This window comes from Dama dama, chromosome 26 (genome assembly GCF_033118175.1).
Source record: "Dama dama isolate Ldn47 chromosome 26, ASM3311817v1, whole genome shotgun sequence".
Taxonomy (NCBI): Eukaryota; Metazoa; Chordata; class Mammalia; order Artiodactyla; family Cervidae; genus Dama; species Dama dama.
The window spans coordinates 45,639,277-45,655,933 of NC_083706.1; the positions used below are offsets into that span (position 1 = coordinate 45,639,277).

The window sequence follows — 16,657 nt, forward strand, 5'->3', positions numbered from 1 at the left end:
GTCCCACTCTTTTTGACCACATATGGAATTCTCCAGGCCAGAAAACTGGAGTGAGTAGCCTTCCCCTTCTCCAGGGGATCTTTCCAACCCGGGGATCAAACCTAGGTCCACCTGCATTGTAGGCAGATTCTTTACCAGCTGAGCCACAAGGGAAACCCAAGAATATAGGAGTGGGTACCCTATCCCTTCTCCAGCGGATCTTCCTGACCCAGGGTCAGGGTCGAACCAGGGTCACCTGCATTGCAGGTGGATTCTTTACCAACTGAGCTTTAACCCTCAATTAATGGCATCTATATCAAGGAACTAGCCATCTATATAATTTTTAATGATTTAGGCTTTCTCCTTTTTTTTTCCTTTAAAGTTGTTCTCATATTAATTCAATGAGTTTCCTTCTTTTGATCCAGTATTTTGCTCTGGAATTTTTCTTGTGGTGTATATAGTCACATTTCAGTTGCTGTTTAATGATTCAGAGCTTCACTTTTTAAATATTTAAATGTCCTAATTTCCTGAAAATCATATGACCCAAGTTTCCTTTAAACAGGATTTCTCTGTAACATTGAAATGTTTACAGAATTTTTTTGTCAAAATCCATTATGTCGTTTAGGAGGCATTTGTATTCAGTCAATTTACTAAACATTTTAGAACTGTGATCTGATAATTGATCTGTTCAGATAAATCTCTCTACTAACTTTCAAATTCTTATATAATAAAAATATATACCCACATATCAGTTCTGAGTGAGGAAACCAGTATCTGGCACATAAATAAATAGATTTTTACAGGTATAGATTTTTGATCTTGAACGGTGAGACCAGTAAATCTGGCATTACTGTAGGGGAGGAGTGGAAGGAATTCCCTCGAGAAGATAGAAGGCCATAACTAGACTTTCTCCATTAACCCAAGAACCATCTATGTTTTTGAGCTTCCCAAGTGGCTGAGCGGTAAAGAATCCTCCTGTCAGTGCAGGAGATGCGGATTCAATCCCTAGATGGGGAAGATCGCCTGGAGAAGGAGATGGCAACCCACTCCAGTATTCCTGCCTAGAGAATTCCATGGACAGAGGAGCTAGAGAGTTACAGTCCATGGGGTTGCAACGACTTGGACACCACTGAGTATACACACACACACACACACACACACACACACACACACACACACACAAATCAGCCACTGGAGAAGGAGGCAGCCTTCTTTCCTTACATTTCTCCCAGTGATATTAGCACCTGTTATGTGTGATGAACTCAGCATGTCGAATTAATTTAATGGTGGGAGACAGAGGGAACTTTTACTAGAAGATAATATGCTCTATTTCGTTGAGTCAGTTACAAGCCTTTTTTTTTTTTTTTTAAGTAAAAGTAATCATCCTTTTTTTTTTAACATTTTCATGCATGAGTTTAATCCATAAGACTATTATAGATAAAATTTCAGTTTCCTAATTTCTATTAGTATTCCAGAATGACATGGTGTCAAGATTTGTTTCGTCAATTATTCTTTTGTGGAAACTCAAGAAATAGCCAAGCATACAATTCAGGTCACTTTTCATTATTATTATTTATTATTATTTTTTTTTCCTCACCATACTCTCTTCCTTCTACCCAGACCTATCCTCCATGTAAAATTTCAGCTCAGGAATTTTAAATTAGGGCATCAGGACGATGCACGGGTGAAGAGCATAACTTTGGAGCCAACTTCTCTTTCCCCGAGTTGTGTGACATTGAGCAGTTACTCAATTGCTCCCTTTTCTCGTCTGTGTCAGAGGGTTTATGACGGCACTTCCTGGGGCACGTGGCATGCAGAGTGGGATTGGCACCTGCTGCATCCAGGCAGCCCTTCTTTTCATTGTTATCAGGATTCTAGAGAAAAGAATTTTTTTTTTTTGAGAAAAAGATTTTAAGACTGCAGACATTAGGAGTACCAGGTCCTCTCCGCTCATATTCATTCTTAAGAGAAAGTTTCCTGTAAAATACATGGAAATGAAATGGGGCAGGGGTATGTTTAAGCCTCCCTCTGTCGCAGCACTTCGCTTTCAGAAAAGCATACCTTTTTACAAGACGTGTGTGATAACGTGCTGGACGTGAGATAAGGCCAATAAAAGCTCTAGCCTCTGCCATCTTGTCTTATTTATTCAAAAGCGGATAGCATGATTGTTCATAAAGATGTAGGAAAGAAGGGAGCTAAAAGGCAGCCATTCACGAAATAACCCATCACCCAGAACTCAATGGGCATAGCAGTAAGAAGACTTCTTGAGAGTATTACTCTTGAAGTTCGTGCACTCTTTTTTGACTCTGCCTGCAAAGGCAGAGGTGGAGACCCGTGTCTGCAGAGGGAAGGGAGGGTGCTGTGTGCAGAGGGAAGCCACATGGCCTTCAGAGAACTGGCTCTAGGCAGACAGGTGATGGGGAAGGAAATGATGAGCCAGAGCTTCACCTGCCGCCACAGGAAACCTGGAGTCTGAAGCTGACTGCAGGTGACAAGCCTCTCAGCTGCGGTGACAGGCTCTGCCAGGCTCCATGGGAACCTGGCATTCCTTCAGGGCGGTGGAGCTTGTCTTGCAGGCTGTGACGATGCAGCGTGTGGAGGTACAAATTCCGTTTGAGATTCTTAAAACAAACGGACCTTGAGACCTAGCAATTTCACAGGTCATAGATCAGAGAAAATCAGAAACGATCTAGTCTGTGAATGAGCATTTGGGTATGTCAAACTGGGGAGAACAGGAGGGAGCTGGGAAAGCATGTTTAACCTGCCTTGTGTCCTAATGCAAAAAGTTTTCAAATACTCTCAACTAAGGGAAGATCTGTAGAGTCTGATGATGTGCCAAGGATCGTGGTGGGCTTGGGATGACAGCCGTGTCTCTGCCGTGGTTTCTTATCCACAAAGCAGAGTCTAGGTACCAGGTGTTTAGAATGAGCATCCAATGACATCCCAGTCAGAATTCCTTGGAAACTTGGGGAAACTTAGAAAAACTTTTGTGTATGAACGAAGCTGTTTGTTGCCCTGCTAGAAACCATCTTCTCAAGTCTCTGGGAATTGAAGATAAAAGCTGCCCTTAAGTGAATTAAGCGAAAAGAGTCAGTAGAAATAGAGTTGCCAGGTTTTGCAAATAAAAATACAGGAAACCCCATTGAAATTTGAATTTCAGGTAAACAGTGAATGATTTTTTTTTTAGTATAGGTGCGGTATGTCTAAAATTCAAGCTTAACTGGGCATCCTGTGTTTTTTGTTGCATCCCTAATTAATTAGATAGGTAAAATCACAGCAGAGCCAAGACCCTGGCTGCAAGCTTGATATCCTGGTATGTGTGGGGATTTCACTGGTGGTCTTGGTCTCCTTGGATTTTTCTAGATTCCTAGAAATGATGTCTCACTTCCTTTCTTCTTCCTCCTTCCTCCTCGTCCCCAGATGGGGAGTGTTGGGATGAGCACCTTGACCGCATTATTGAGCCACGTGTGCTTGTCAGTGTTATTATAGAACGTGCTGCGTGCTAAGTCACTTCAGTCGTTTCCGACTCTTTGTGACCCCATGAACTGTAGCCCTCCAGGCTCCTCTGTCCATGGGATTCCCCAGGCAAGAATACTGGAGTGTGTTGCCATGCCCTTCTCCAGGGCATCTTCCCGACCCAGGGATCAAACCCGCATCTCTTATGTCTCCTGCATTGGCAGGTGGGTTTTTTTTTATCACTAATAGTAATGATTTTTCTATAGTAAAAACCTGCTATTCTAGACCTTTTACATAAATGATTTATTCTGTGAAAATATTATTTCACTTCGCAAATCAAACAAGCAATTCAGCCCAAGTCATGCAGCTAATTTGGACAGAAGTTGGGTTCTAAACCCAGCGGTGCATGATGATAAATCCTGCGTCCTTCACATCTTCTCTGTGTCTTTTGGGTCAGAATGATTTGTAGCCAAATCTAGGCCAGAAAATTACCAACAGCTCTTCTTTTCCTCCACTGTCTATTGTGTGAATTTGTCTTCAGAACCACGTCCTGTGTGCTTAGAGTCCACGCTCTGTCGTCTGTCTTTTCGCGTTTAAACTCTGTTCACTCTGTTTGCCTAAAACAGTGTTTTATCTTGCTAATTAAAATAGCATACTTTGATACCCGCAGAAGTGTTTGGGTTCCGCCCTCACATCTGTAGAGATCAGCATGAGATCAATGAATTCACGGCAGGCGTTGCATGTGACAACCCGGAGAAAGGCATACAGGGGCCTACAGCGTCACGTGGGCCTGTGGTCAGCATTTCATCGATTCTCTCTACACAGCTTCCAAATGAGTTCCATCCAGTTAAAGAATGGAAACCCACTGTTGAAAAATATTTTATCAATCAAATTATGTTTTAAGTTATTTTCATTTCCTTTCAGGACTCACACACAGCCCTCTTCTCCATCTGATTTCACTTCTGCCGTGTTCTCGGCAACAGAGATTTTAGAAATACGACAGTTGGTCGACTATGAAATGTAGAATCTATTTGTGTTCACGACCATTGGTTTAAGTGTGACAAACTAAAGGAATGTCATGTTCTATTCATGTACATGATCAGTACCTGCCCAGTGAGTTCTAATCTAGCAAAGTTTCCATTTTTCTAGTGGATAAAGGTCAAAACTTAATCTTTATTCCATGGGGTCGCAAAGAATAAAGATTAAGTTTTGACCTAAGCGAGTGTTAGGTTTTAGTTACAGGAATAAAGCTCACTTGCAGCCTGAGCAGCTTTCACCACGTGGACCCACTTTTCCCTGGATAGCTTGACTCTTACATGTGTGCTCGGTCCTGTAAAGACTTGTCTTTGTCATCATTCCCACTTTTTAACCCACTTTTCACCGCTGCATGTGACATTTGGGGAATTGCTTTCATAATTGCTTTTGGGTTTCATTAGTCTATTAACCACATCTTTTATATATTTTAAGTTGAAGGCATTTGCATTCAAAAATTTTTAAATAAGAAATGGAGTAAACAAACAGTGGTAAAAAGGGTCCAATTTTGTTAAGTATATTTCAGTAACATTTTAAGCTAAGAGACATGGAAGATACTCAAATTTACTGGATTCATACAATACTCCAGTAGAAGCTCAAAATATAACCATTAATAGCTGTAAATTGGAATTCATTTAATTCTGAAATCTAGTTAAAACATTTAGGATATACGTTTGATATTACTTTTGCAGAACCCTTTTTTATTTTTAAATGGAGCCAAGGAAAGAGTGGCTTTATTTCTTTGCCATGCAAAGGGGGAACACACCATAGGCTAGCAGAACCCATTTATATGTGAATTCTTAAGTAGAATTATGTTAAGTAGTAATCGTTTGTGTGACAGAAATGATCAGGAGAGAGATTTTGCAAAATACTGACAGTAGAACAAGTGTAGAAATTCCACCACATGAGTATGTTGGTAATTTTTAGTCAGTGCTTGTCACAGTCAGAGGTATTTGCCCATAATCACTTTGCTGGGTAGTGTCTGTCTACTGATTATTTGTTAGATAATTTCCACTGATTACTGTATTATCAATCTGGGAAATTATGGAGCCAGCTTTTTTGAGTTAGGTGTTATTGATATCCTTGAGCAGATTTTATTTAAACATATGATACTGCTGGTATGCAGCTTTTTATCTCTGGTACTTAGCGAAATGCCAGGCCATGCCTAGCTCTTGGTAAATATTTGTTGAGGTGAAATTAAATTGCCTGGCTGGGGTGTCCATATTTATTATTTTTAACAGGGAAATAGAAAAAATCCTTTATTCATTTCACTTTACATGTTCCCCTTATTGTTAAGGAATATGGAAAGAGAAAATTTGAGGTTCTAAAATACTTTAGTGAACAACCAAGAAATGTAACATTTTTTGAAATATTATAAATAACAAAATTATGTATAAGTAATGAGGTCTTATTTTTCTCAAAAAGCATTTAAATATACTCACCTCTTCATATGTGTTGTTGCTTAGTTGCTAAGTCAAGTCCAATTCTTTTGCGACCCCATGGACTGTAGCCCACTAGGCTTCTATGTTTATGGGATTTTTCTGGGCAAGAATACTGGAGTGGGTTGCCATTTCCTCCTCCAGGAGATCTTCCTGACCCAGGAATCGAACCCAGGTCTCCTGTATTGGCAGGTAGATTCTTTAGCACTGAGCTACCTGGGAAGCCCAATGAACATATATATACACTGCTGTGTTTAAAATGGATAACCAACAAGGACCTCCCTATAGCACATGAAACTCTGCTCAATGTTCTGTGGCATCCTGGATGGGAGGGGAGTTTGGGGGAGAATGGATACATGTACATGTATGGCTGAGTCCCTCCACTGTTCATCTGAAACTATCACAATACTGTCAGTTGGCTATACTCCAATACAAAATAAAAACTTTAAATTAAAAAGGTACACAGGAGTTAGTCAAAATGGAGTAATCAGCTCTCCCCCACTGTCACAAGTAAACCCTACAGACTAATATAAAAAAGTAACTAGCTACCTGAGAACTCTGAAAAAGGGAACACCAGACTAGCTGGAGTTAAACTTGAATAGTGACCAGTTACAGCGGGGAAGGGAGCTGCGTGTGGACGTTAAAGTAAATTTCACAGTGTTCTGTGTTCCTCTGTTGTCTCTGGCTTTGATCCTCTGGAGGAGGAAATGGCAGATGGATTCTCTACCATTGAGCCGCTAGGGAGACCCCTCTTCATGTATATGCATGTTTATTTTCATCAGTATCTTTTGCATTGTTTACCCATTTTTTCCTGGTTTCCCAAAACACATAGGATAGAATGCTCTAGGTAGTTTTATATAGGATAATGAAAAATATTCTGCTCAGAAGGCAAAACTTCCTGTCGTTAAAAGTTTGCTCTTGTGTATCAACTATATCTCAGATTTTAAAAACGTGCTCTTAAAAGCAAGAATCATAGACTAGCATTTGCTTTGTATTCAAACATTCCTTCAGGTGGTATTTTTGGACCCCGTAACAGTGAGCATCTCTATTCTGTGGCTGGGCACCTAAGTCACACCCTGTGCCCAATGACATAACAGTAAAACTTTATGACTAACAGTATATAGTTTCATTCATCCAGATATTAGCTAAAAGTCACCTCGCAGACTTGTCTACTGTATTCCACTTGTTTCACTGTATTTTTTAAATAGGAGAAATCCCATTTTTTAAAATTTTAAATAAATGAGTAAAAAAATAAGTAAAAATTTGAGGCATAACGAGTTTTTGGTAGAATTTTTTTTTCTCCTAAGAGTCATGTCTATAAAACAAAGTAATTGACTAAAAGAATAGGCCCACTAAGTATAAATAGAAAAGCATTTTAGAAAATGAGTTTCTGCTCAGAAGTTTTAATGGTAACTAACAATATTGAGTCCAGTTCTCCTGACTTCACTGTAGATCTTCCTAATAATTTAACTTCAATGAGGGGACTATAGAGGGAAGTTTTGGGCTGAAAAGTTCTGGCCTAGGTATCTTACCTGATTACTTAGAAAAGTATGAGGTTCTGTGGGGAAAATCTTGTAACTGAATTATCTAAAAAATATTTTATACTTGCAGTCAAATGCAAATTGTTTTCTTATTAAGCAGTCTTGTAGCGGTTTCCTTAGAATCTGCCAGTCTTCCCATCTTGTAACAGTTTTGCTCTGATGGTGTCCTTGTCACATTTAACTTTGCGTCAAAATTGCTCTAGTCCAAGATACATAGTTGGGATTCATTTGGCCAAGCAGAGATTCTCTGTCGCCTTACTTAAAGTTAGTGTGACCGTACGCCTGGTCTGCCCCAGAGAAGTGCCTGGGGCAGTTTGTGCCTGCTGTCCCAGTGCATTACTAGTGTTACTTTTCACTTTTCCATGGACGATAAATTCTAAATTCATCATGCTTTTAACTGTGATCTCGAGTGAATACAATGCATTCGTCACAAGTCACACAGCGGCACGTGAATTCTGAATGATTTACAAGAGAGAGTGGGATTTGTCAGAATTTGGCAGGTTAATCTCCCGTGTCTGACATGGAAGGAATAGCCACTTTCAGATGTCTTTGAGGAGGACTGCTGCTAGATGGCTGAGGCCCCAGACTGGCTTCTAATCTTGAGTTAAACATTGCTGTCGCCAAACGTTGGTTGAGTCCCTGCTGTGTGCCCCGTGCCACGGGGACCCTTGGGAATACGACAGAGACCTGGCTTATCCTCAGGGAACTGCCAGGAATTGTCCTGTTAGGTCCTGTCCAGCCCATGTAAACAGGTCACCGCAGAACTCTGCTTTCCCTTTGTAAACCACAGACGTAGGCTGTATGTGTGTAGTCTGCAGACTTCGTGATATTCCAGCTCACGGCCTCAACATGCTCTTTTATTGGCTCAGACATGCAGTGTGGAGCTTCTGTGTGAAGAAACTCCTGTAGGAACTCAGGATCTCTGGGTCACTTCTGCACTTGCAGCGCCTGATACTTGGGGTACTGGTATCATAGCAGTTCCTTCAGAGAGACGGTCAGAACGTCCCTGGTGAGAAACCCTGAGAACGAAACCAACTGAGGATTTTACTTCCAGAACCACTCTAAGTCAGTTCAGTTCAGTCGCTCAGTCGTGTCCGACTCTTTGTGACCCCATGAACCGCAGCACGCCAGGCTTCCCTGTCCATCACCAACTCCCAGAGCCCACCCAAACTCATGTCCATTGAGTCGGTGATGCCATCCAACCATCTCATCCTCTGTTGTCCCCTTCTGCTCCTGCCCTCAATCTTTCCCAGCATCAGGGTCTTTTCAAATGAGCCAGCTCTTCGCATCAGGTGGCCAAAGTATTGTAGCTTCAGCTTCCACATCAGTCCTACCAATGAACACCCAGGACTGATCTCCTTTAGGATGGACTGGTTGGATCTCCTTGCAGTCCAAGGGACTCTCAAGAGTCTTTTCCACACCACAGTTCAAAAGCATCAATTCTTCAGTGCTCAGCTTTCTTTATCGTCCAACTCACATCCATACATGACTACTGGAAAAACCATAGCCTTGACTAGATGGACCTTTGTTGACTAAGTAATGTCTCTGCTTTTTAATATGCTGTCTAGGTTGGTCATAACTCTCCTTCCAAGGAGTAAGCATCTTTTAATTTCATGGCTGCAGCCATCATCTGCAGTGATTTTGGAGCCCCAAAAAGTAAAGTCAGCCACTGTTTCCCCATCTATTTGCCATGAAGTATTTATAAGTCTTTTATGCAGTACCTTCCACTGTTCCTAAACCAAACCACTAAAAACTGGGAAGTGAGGCACAGAGGCTTCTGAGTGGCCCAGGCCCTTGAGATGAGTCTGTTTTGGAGGATTACGTAGACCTGGAAGGGCTAGGCCGTGTGTGTGTGGCTTGGGCAGGCAGTCGAGGTGGGTGTGGTCAGCCAGGTCTTCATATAGGGGGCAGCAGGCCTCCTGCAAGTCGGGTGTGTGTTTGTAGGCAGGTTGAAGGGCAGGGCCCGTGGGTCCAGACCAGCTGTGGTCTGCGTGAGGGCAGACAGCTTGCCTATGAGGCCCTTGTGTGACGTCAGGGAGTGAATTCAGGTTCATATCTCATTCACAGCTGTAAGAATCTCCATCCTCTGCTTCTCTGCTCCACAGTGATTACAGAGGTGAGGCTGACAGGTGTCCTGGTAGATGAAGAAATTCCGCCCTAGTCTAGCAACGAGACCAGCCTCTGGTGTAGAGCAGACAGCAGCAGGCAGTGGCAGCTGGTAGCTCTACATTGTGAGATAAGGCAGAAAACATTTAGTGAAGAGCAAAAACCAGCCAATGGTCAATGCCCTGTATCCAAATATGCCACTGCAGACTGAGTCGAATTTATGTTCCATGTGCAATTATAGTTCTGGAAAAACACCTTGTGTGGAATATCTCATTTCTCAACACTGTAGATAACTGAGATTTAGTGTTTATGTAGGCAAATCATCTGTTTTCCCTCTAAGTTCTTATGTCTGAACACAATCATAAATTCACATTTAATCTGAAGTCTGGGGTGGGGGGTATTGTTTTTGGTTGTTGTTTTGCGTTCTTCTGGTTGATTTTCAAGGGACCAGCTTTCGTTTTTTTAATTTTAGGCATATGAGGGGTGCAGCTATGGCCTTGAATTTTTCTTGCATATGTAGAACACTGAGGATCATTCTTTTTCCTCTCAGCCCCAAATGGCTTTCTGAATGTTCGCTGCTTTGTCGTTTTCATTTAAAAACTCGTTGAAGTTCTTCCAGTGTAATGAAGAAAGTTTTAATTGTTGAATAAAAACAGTAGCAAGCCTGCTTTTATCTGAAACTAAGTGCAAAGATTGTCACATGTGAAACTTGCAGGATTATGTCATTTTAAAAGCAAGGCTGATTTTGAGTGTTGATCTGATTCGAAGCCAGTATCTTGCATGAACAGCGCTGAGACGGCAGGGAAGACAGGTGGCTTGTCCAAGCCCCGGTTCCCCGTGTGCGGAACGGTGTGCTGGTGATGGTGCGTTCCTCGGGGAGCCCTTTGGGAATTGTAGGACATAATGTATGTCAAGTCTTAGCGCAGTGCCTGGCATGTTCTCGAGTGCTCATGACTTATTCTTGCATTTAGATGCTTCTTTCGAAGGCTCCTGTATGCTTTGTTCTTGTTTGGTCGCTAAGCCTGGGACTGACTCTTGGCCTGCCCCATGGACTGCAGCACGCCAGGCTCGTCTGTCCTCCACCATCTCCCAGAGTTTGCTCAAATTCAAATATAGACTTTAAAAAAATCCCTTTAAATAGCAGGCAGTGTGGGCCTGCAGGAATCCACCACTGTTGCCAAGCCAGGAGCTGACCCTGACTTGAGAAGGACAGGAAGTAGAACATCACTGTGATGCCTTTGAACGTAGGGATCTGGGCCACAGGGAAAGCCGTGGGATATTCGGGAGAGTTCAGTGGGTGACAGGGAAAAGGTACATTCGATTACCTAGTCAAGGAAGAGCTTGGTTTTTACTCTGAAGGATGAAAAACACTGAAGCAAAACTTGAGTTTTGCCTAGAAAAATCACTTCTGACCTTCAGCAATTCTGTCTGGAAGCAATCGTTCCCCCCCCCACCCCACCCCGGACTCCCACCCCTGCCATATACACACTTAGGTCTTACATAGCTCTCTGACTAACAGTTATTTGGGTGGATATTTCATTTTTCATTTTATGGCAGCCTTAGAGTGTGTATGCGTACCTTGTATGTATTTCTGTTTGAGGCGCCAACAGAAGGCATCTTGTATTTATTGGATTTGATGGTTCTTCAAGAATCTAAATGGGAAATGGGTGTGGGTCGCATGCTGACTTGTTTCCAAAGTCCACATAGCTCTGGTCCCCCGAGCAGGCTCTTAGGGATCGGCACCGCCCACCCTTAGCGGGGAGAGCCTTGGGCAGAAAGCAGTTTATTAAAGACACGTTTTTGGAAAGCCCTGAACATTCCTTATACTCCCCAAGGAAATTCTATTCAGAATGGCCACTCTTCATTATACTTACTGAAAATATTCATCGCCTATCATCGTTAAGTGCTCAATTAGGTTGAATATTTATGTACATTAAGACTTAGCCTTGACTATGTTTATCCAGTGTGAAGGGAGCTCTGAGTAAACAGGCTCCTCCCTCCCACTCGATGTGGAGAGGAAACACTGGTAGCACTGTGCACGTTTGTGTTCAGGGGTGGGAAAGTCTGTCTCCTCTGGTCACGTCGTGTTGCACCTCCCTCGGGGAATGCAAACACAGGCCGGGTGGAGCAGGGAGCAGGGTCCCCCTGGGGGTAGGAACCCAGGGCAGGTGATGTGGGTGGAGCCGGGAGGGTATCGGGGAGGACTGCCGCCGGAAGGCTGGACAACCGGAAGTGGATACAGGGGTCCGTCAGGAGGTCATGGGTAGCCCTCGGGACAGTAAGCCTTGAGGGCAGGGCTGGAAGAGTGAGTGGGGCACAGGCTATGGATGTGTTCAGCGTCAGCCAGGAGACTTGGATGTGGCAGTGTCGTCTTTCTGTTCTAGCGGGAAGGAGCCATTCAGCGGGAGGCTGGGGGTGAACTGACCGAGCATTCTCATTACTCTGCCTGCTTTTCAAGTGATAGTACTTTTTAGCCATATGCCTCTAGTTTGGGGGAAGGAGTTAGTGTATAATTTTAATTAGTAGTTTCCTGCCAGGCAGAGGGGGGAAGGTGGACAGGTAATGGATAGAGGGGAAAGAGCGTCAGAAGGTCAGAGTTTGAATCCTGGCTCTGACAACCTGCCTTACACTATATCCACACCGAGACTGTTCTCATCCACGAGGCCTCCTTCACACCCGCCTTGGAAAACCGTGAGGCTCACAGGAGGCCTTGCGTTGGAGACAGGCCTGGCCTGCGCCATCAGTGACGTCGGCTGTGATGAGACCATCATCACCCAGGTTCGTCCATGTGGCCCGTGTGTCAGCATTAACCCTGTGCTTTGTCTGATTGGTGTCACAAGGACAGAGCGCCTGTGGCCGTAGAGCTTAGGGAGGCTTCTGTCGTGGCCAGCTGAAGCAGGCAGAGAGCATCCTCAGTGTTAAGGACTTCGTAGGAAACCATTCACTCAGCACATAGACACTGAGTACCTGACTCACACTACAGCGTTTCAGTAGACACGCGTGCTCCTGTAATGGGAAAAAAGGCACATCCCAGCTTGGAGTTCAGCAACAGTGAAGGAGACCTCACGTCTGTTCTGTGCTGCTGCGGGTGGTGTTAGCAACTTCAGCTGCAGCAGAACTGACCAAAATGGTTACGGTTTTTAGCTGCCTGTCTATATCTGGGCTCCTGAGTAGCACTGTCATGCTGAGAGCTGTAGGCATGTGACTGTCGATTGTCCCGAAGACCAACTGACCAGTGACCTACAAGATCTGCCCTCCTCACCCCTCCCTAAAGCCACTGTGCTGTCCACGGTGGCCTGGATCAGTGTGTTAAAGAGATACTCTTCACTTCCTGCTTTTTCTTTCCAAGAGGTTAATAACAGTCACCATTTCCTGCGTCTTTCACGGCTTTTACTTGTGCTAATTGTAGTCATACTCTCTTGTGTATACACATATTCTCTTTATCTTCTCTTTGCGCTCTTTCCCATCCAAGGAAAGCAAAGAACATCCTGCCCAGCCTTCTAGGCATTCCCCCAAATAATTATTGAGACCTCATGCATGGCAGTATACTGGCTTTAAAGTTGATATGAGGTTGAATAAGACCTTAGTCCCCTATCTGCAAAATGGATAGCCCCACAGAGCTGATGATCTCTAAACCAAAAACTCTAGGGCAAGGTAGAAAGCTAGTGCCAGAGCGTGAGACTTTTTTCCATCATATTTTCAGTTTTCAAATGAAAAAAAAAGCTGCATTAGTATAAACTTTCAGACGTTCTATGTTATTGTTCGAACTAATACAGGAAAAGGAAAAGTTGTTAACTATAAAGAGTGAGTACGTTTTAGTCATCAGTTTGGCTTTAGGCTTTGTTTGCTTATTAGTTCACCCAACAGATAACTGGGCGGCCAGGCCCTGTCATCCTTTTAGAAGCTCTGAGTGTGGTAGTAACAGGAGGCAGGAAAGGACAGAAACCAAATAAGTACCCAGTGTGTCTCATGTGACTTCACGGGATCCAGGTCTGATGGCTAAGAGGGATTTATCTGAAAGGTGTCGTAAGGACCATTCATCCAAGGAGTTTTGACGAGGGTAGGGGCTGCGACTTTATAGACAGATGAGAGGCTGGGACAAGGAAGCCAGCCTCTAAAAACCACATGAACCGCTTTAGGAGGGTGAATGTTTGTGAAGTCTGATCCCAAGTTTGCCACGGGCAGAACACAAGGGAAATTGAGTAATTCTGAAAAAGGGAATGATGTAAATATAATGTGATTTGGTTTTAAGTGTTTTTATGACTTTATCCAATAGGTTAGGAAAGATTAAAGGCAAGTCACCTATTATAGAGTCTCAGTTAAGCTTTTTTAGAAATGCAGACGAAACGTTTTTCAAGACATTCTGCTTATTAACCTTTTAGATGTGAAAGATTTATAAAAGGCAAAAACTACAATGATGCTTCCTATAACCAAATCCCAGAAAAATTTTGGCTCTGGTTCTAAAAATCTTGAAATAAAAATGTTTTCTGTTCTCTGAGATCTGCTCTTACTAAAGTGGATCAGTGATGAAAGTAGCCAAATCTGAGCATCAGACGACCACCCAGTGTACCTGATGCATGATCTCTGTAGTTCTGAGAAGCAAAATAATTTAAAATAAGGGGTGTGTGTGTGTGTGTGTGTGTGTTTGGGGGTGTGTGTGTAAAGGTGACTGGATAATTAAGGGGCTTATTGGTGGGTAAGTGAGAGTTGGTTGTGGGTGTACATGTATGAAAGGCTGATCAGTTCTGAGCAATGATGAAAAGTTTTTACTGCAGAACTTTATATAACTATGAAGGTTTCTACACTTGATCTGAGCTCAGAATAACAAAAAAAAAAAAAAAAAATGTTTTCTGGAACATTAATTGGAAGACAGCTTGCTATCACCAAATTGTTAGTCTGCGGTAGAAACTCAAAACCGCGAACAGATGCACCCTACAGATTTTTAAAATATGGAATTATTTCACCCAGCTGCCAAACCATTGATCTATATAGCTTTCTTAAGCTATGAAATATGCGTCTAAATCTCCATAAATGTTCAACTGAGAAGAAGGCTTCCTCTTTATACTGTAAACATCTGATTCCCAAACTGCCTCGCCTTCACTAGAATTAAGCTGTTGAAATTAACTCAGAAGTTTATCTAAAAATAACTTACATTAAATTCAGGCTTTAAAAATTAGAACTTAGGTTCTAGTCCTTGACTCTGTCAGTAACTGTGTAACCTTGCAAGATTTCTCAGCACGTCTACAGAATTTCCAGATTCTTTTAAGTCCTCGTTTCTGGTTGTGTACTTATGATCAGTATAATGCGCCTGTAATCAATATATGTTGTTGGACTATGTTTAGGAAAACTCCCAAGGATTTGCATTAGTTAGTTAATGAAATTACTAGGGCATGAGAACTCAGGGCCACTCTCTTCCCATCTGGGTTAGCCCTCCTTACTCCCATGTAGATGGTGAAGAGGGTGGAGGAAGTAATCAGGAGGCCTTCGGGAGTTAGACTCCACTTCTGCACACACCTGCCAGTGAGCTCATATTTGGGAGCTCCAAGGAAGCCATCAGCAGAGTCTCGCTGGACCAGGGGTGATGGAGCGAAGCCCCGATCTCTGCAGCAGGAGAATGTGGTTCAGGCTGAGATAAATGATCACCCTAGGTGGAGTCCTTCTCCCCCACACAAATCTCACTGCATCTGAAGTTTTAAATTCAGTTCTGGTTTCCACGTATTGACCCAGATTTGAGGGGTGGGGTATATGTCAGATGCGAGTTAATGTGCTTGTCCTGGAGAACATTTCGTTGGTTGTATGGCCACTAGCTTAAGCAAAGCGTGGTTGGAGGGTTGACTACCCCTTGGCACAAACCTGGGCTTCCTGCCCTTGGAGATATCCAAGAAGCAGCAGAAATGTCAGGAGAGAGGCCCAACCACTCGGGAGGCTGCTGGACACAGGCCACATTCAGAGACGTTAGGCACTTCGGGAGTCCAAGTGGACATCCATCTGATGACATGTGAGACCCCCAACGGCTTGAGAGTGTGTGCTTCTGGTTCTTCTCTACTTTCCTGTAGTTGTGGTCATCCATAGTTGTGTGTGCCCGTTTCTAATTGTTGCTGTCAAACCTTTGCTGTTGGAGATTGTCTCCTTGTTAGGAGTATGGCTCAAAGCTGAAAAGTCTGGGCTGTCTTGTATGAAAAGGGCATCAGTTTCAGCCTGGTCCATTTCACGAGACCCATTGTTATCCTTCAGGGCGGTGGAACTCGACTGAAAGTCAGAGGGAGGCGCAATGATGCTGCAGGGCCTCATTATCAGTGCCAGAGCGCAGAGCGGTGCTTACACCCTAACCCTAACCCTAAAGGGAGCTGCAGGTTTTCCTTAATTCTTAAGCAAGTTGTTAAGAAGAGATGTGTTCACGTATTTTGATTTTTTTTTAAATGATTTATTATAAATATAAAAGGAAGACCTTCCTTAGAACGTTGGGTGCAAGCCAGAAGCCCAGCGTCATTAACTCTAACTGATAAATGATGGCCAGGTTCCTGGTTCTGGACTGGGCTATGTGTCTCTGTTCTTTTGAACAGGGGAAGGGATTCCAAAGCCACGGGAAGCTTGTCTCCAATGTGTTCCCAGGTGGAGACAACAATCCGCCAGTTGCTCGGATGCGGGGTGTTGGTCCCCTTAGCTACCTTCTTCCCAGTCACACATTCCTCCCCACCCAAAACAGACATGCCCTTTGAAAACAAGGGAGTTGTTTTCCTGGTCACAGATGCACTTTTTTTTTTTTTAATTTTTATCTTCAGTACATTAAATTCACTCATAAAAACATTCTAAAACCATACAAGTTTTCCTTTTTAACAAAGTGTAATAAAACATAAAAGCCCAAAGTGTAAGAAGACATAAACCCGCAAGGCGTAAAACTATGGCCTTGCTAGTCTTACACACTGGTAACAGATGCACTTAAAAGCCCAAAGTGTAAGAAGACATAAACCCGCAAGGCGTAAAACTATGGCCTTGCTAGTCTTACACACTGGTAACAGATGCACTTTCTTACCGCAGTCTATCGTCAGGGTTAACCATTGACTTCCCCCAGATACGCTGTCGATGCTCAGGCGTCCTTAAACA

General features: G+C 43.2%; 1 protein-coding gene and 2 non-coding genes across 6 annotated transcripts in view; all 3 read left to right on the top strand.

The window, feature by feature from the left end:
* The window catches only part of SCAF8 (SR-related CTD associated factor 8), a 210,148-nt gene that overhangs the window by 116,411 nt on the left and 77,080 nt on the right, over positions 1 to 16,657 (top strand). The window lies entirely within an intron of this gene.
* On the top strand, positions 14,072 to 14,151 carry LOC133047385 (small nucleolar RNA U2-19). Its single transcript, XR_009690746.1, has one exon. It is a non-coding gene; the product is annotated as a small nucleolar RNA U2-19 (small nucleolar RNA).
* On the top strand, positions 14,301 to 14,372 carry LOC133047384 (small nucleolar RNA U2-30). Its single transcript, XR_009690745.1, has one exon. It is a non-coding gene; the product is annotated as a small nucleolar RNA U2-30 (small nucleolar RNA).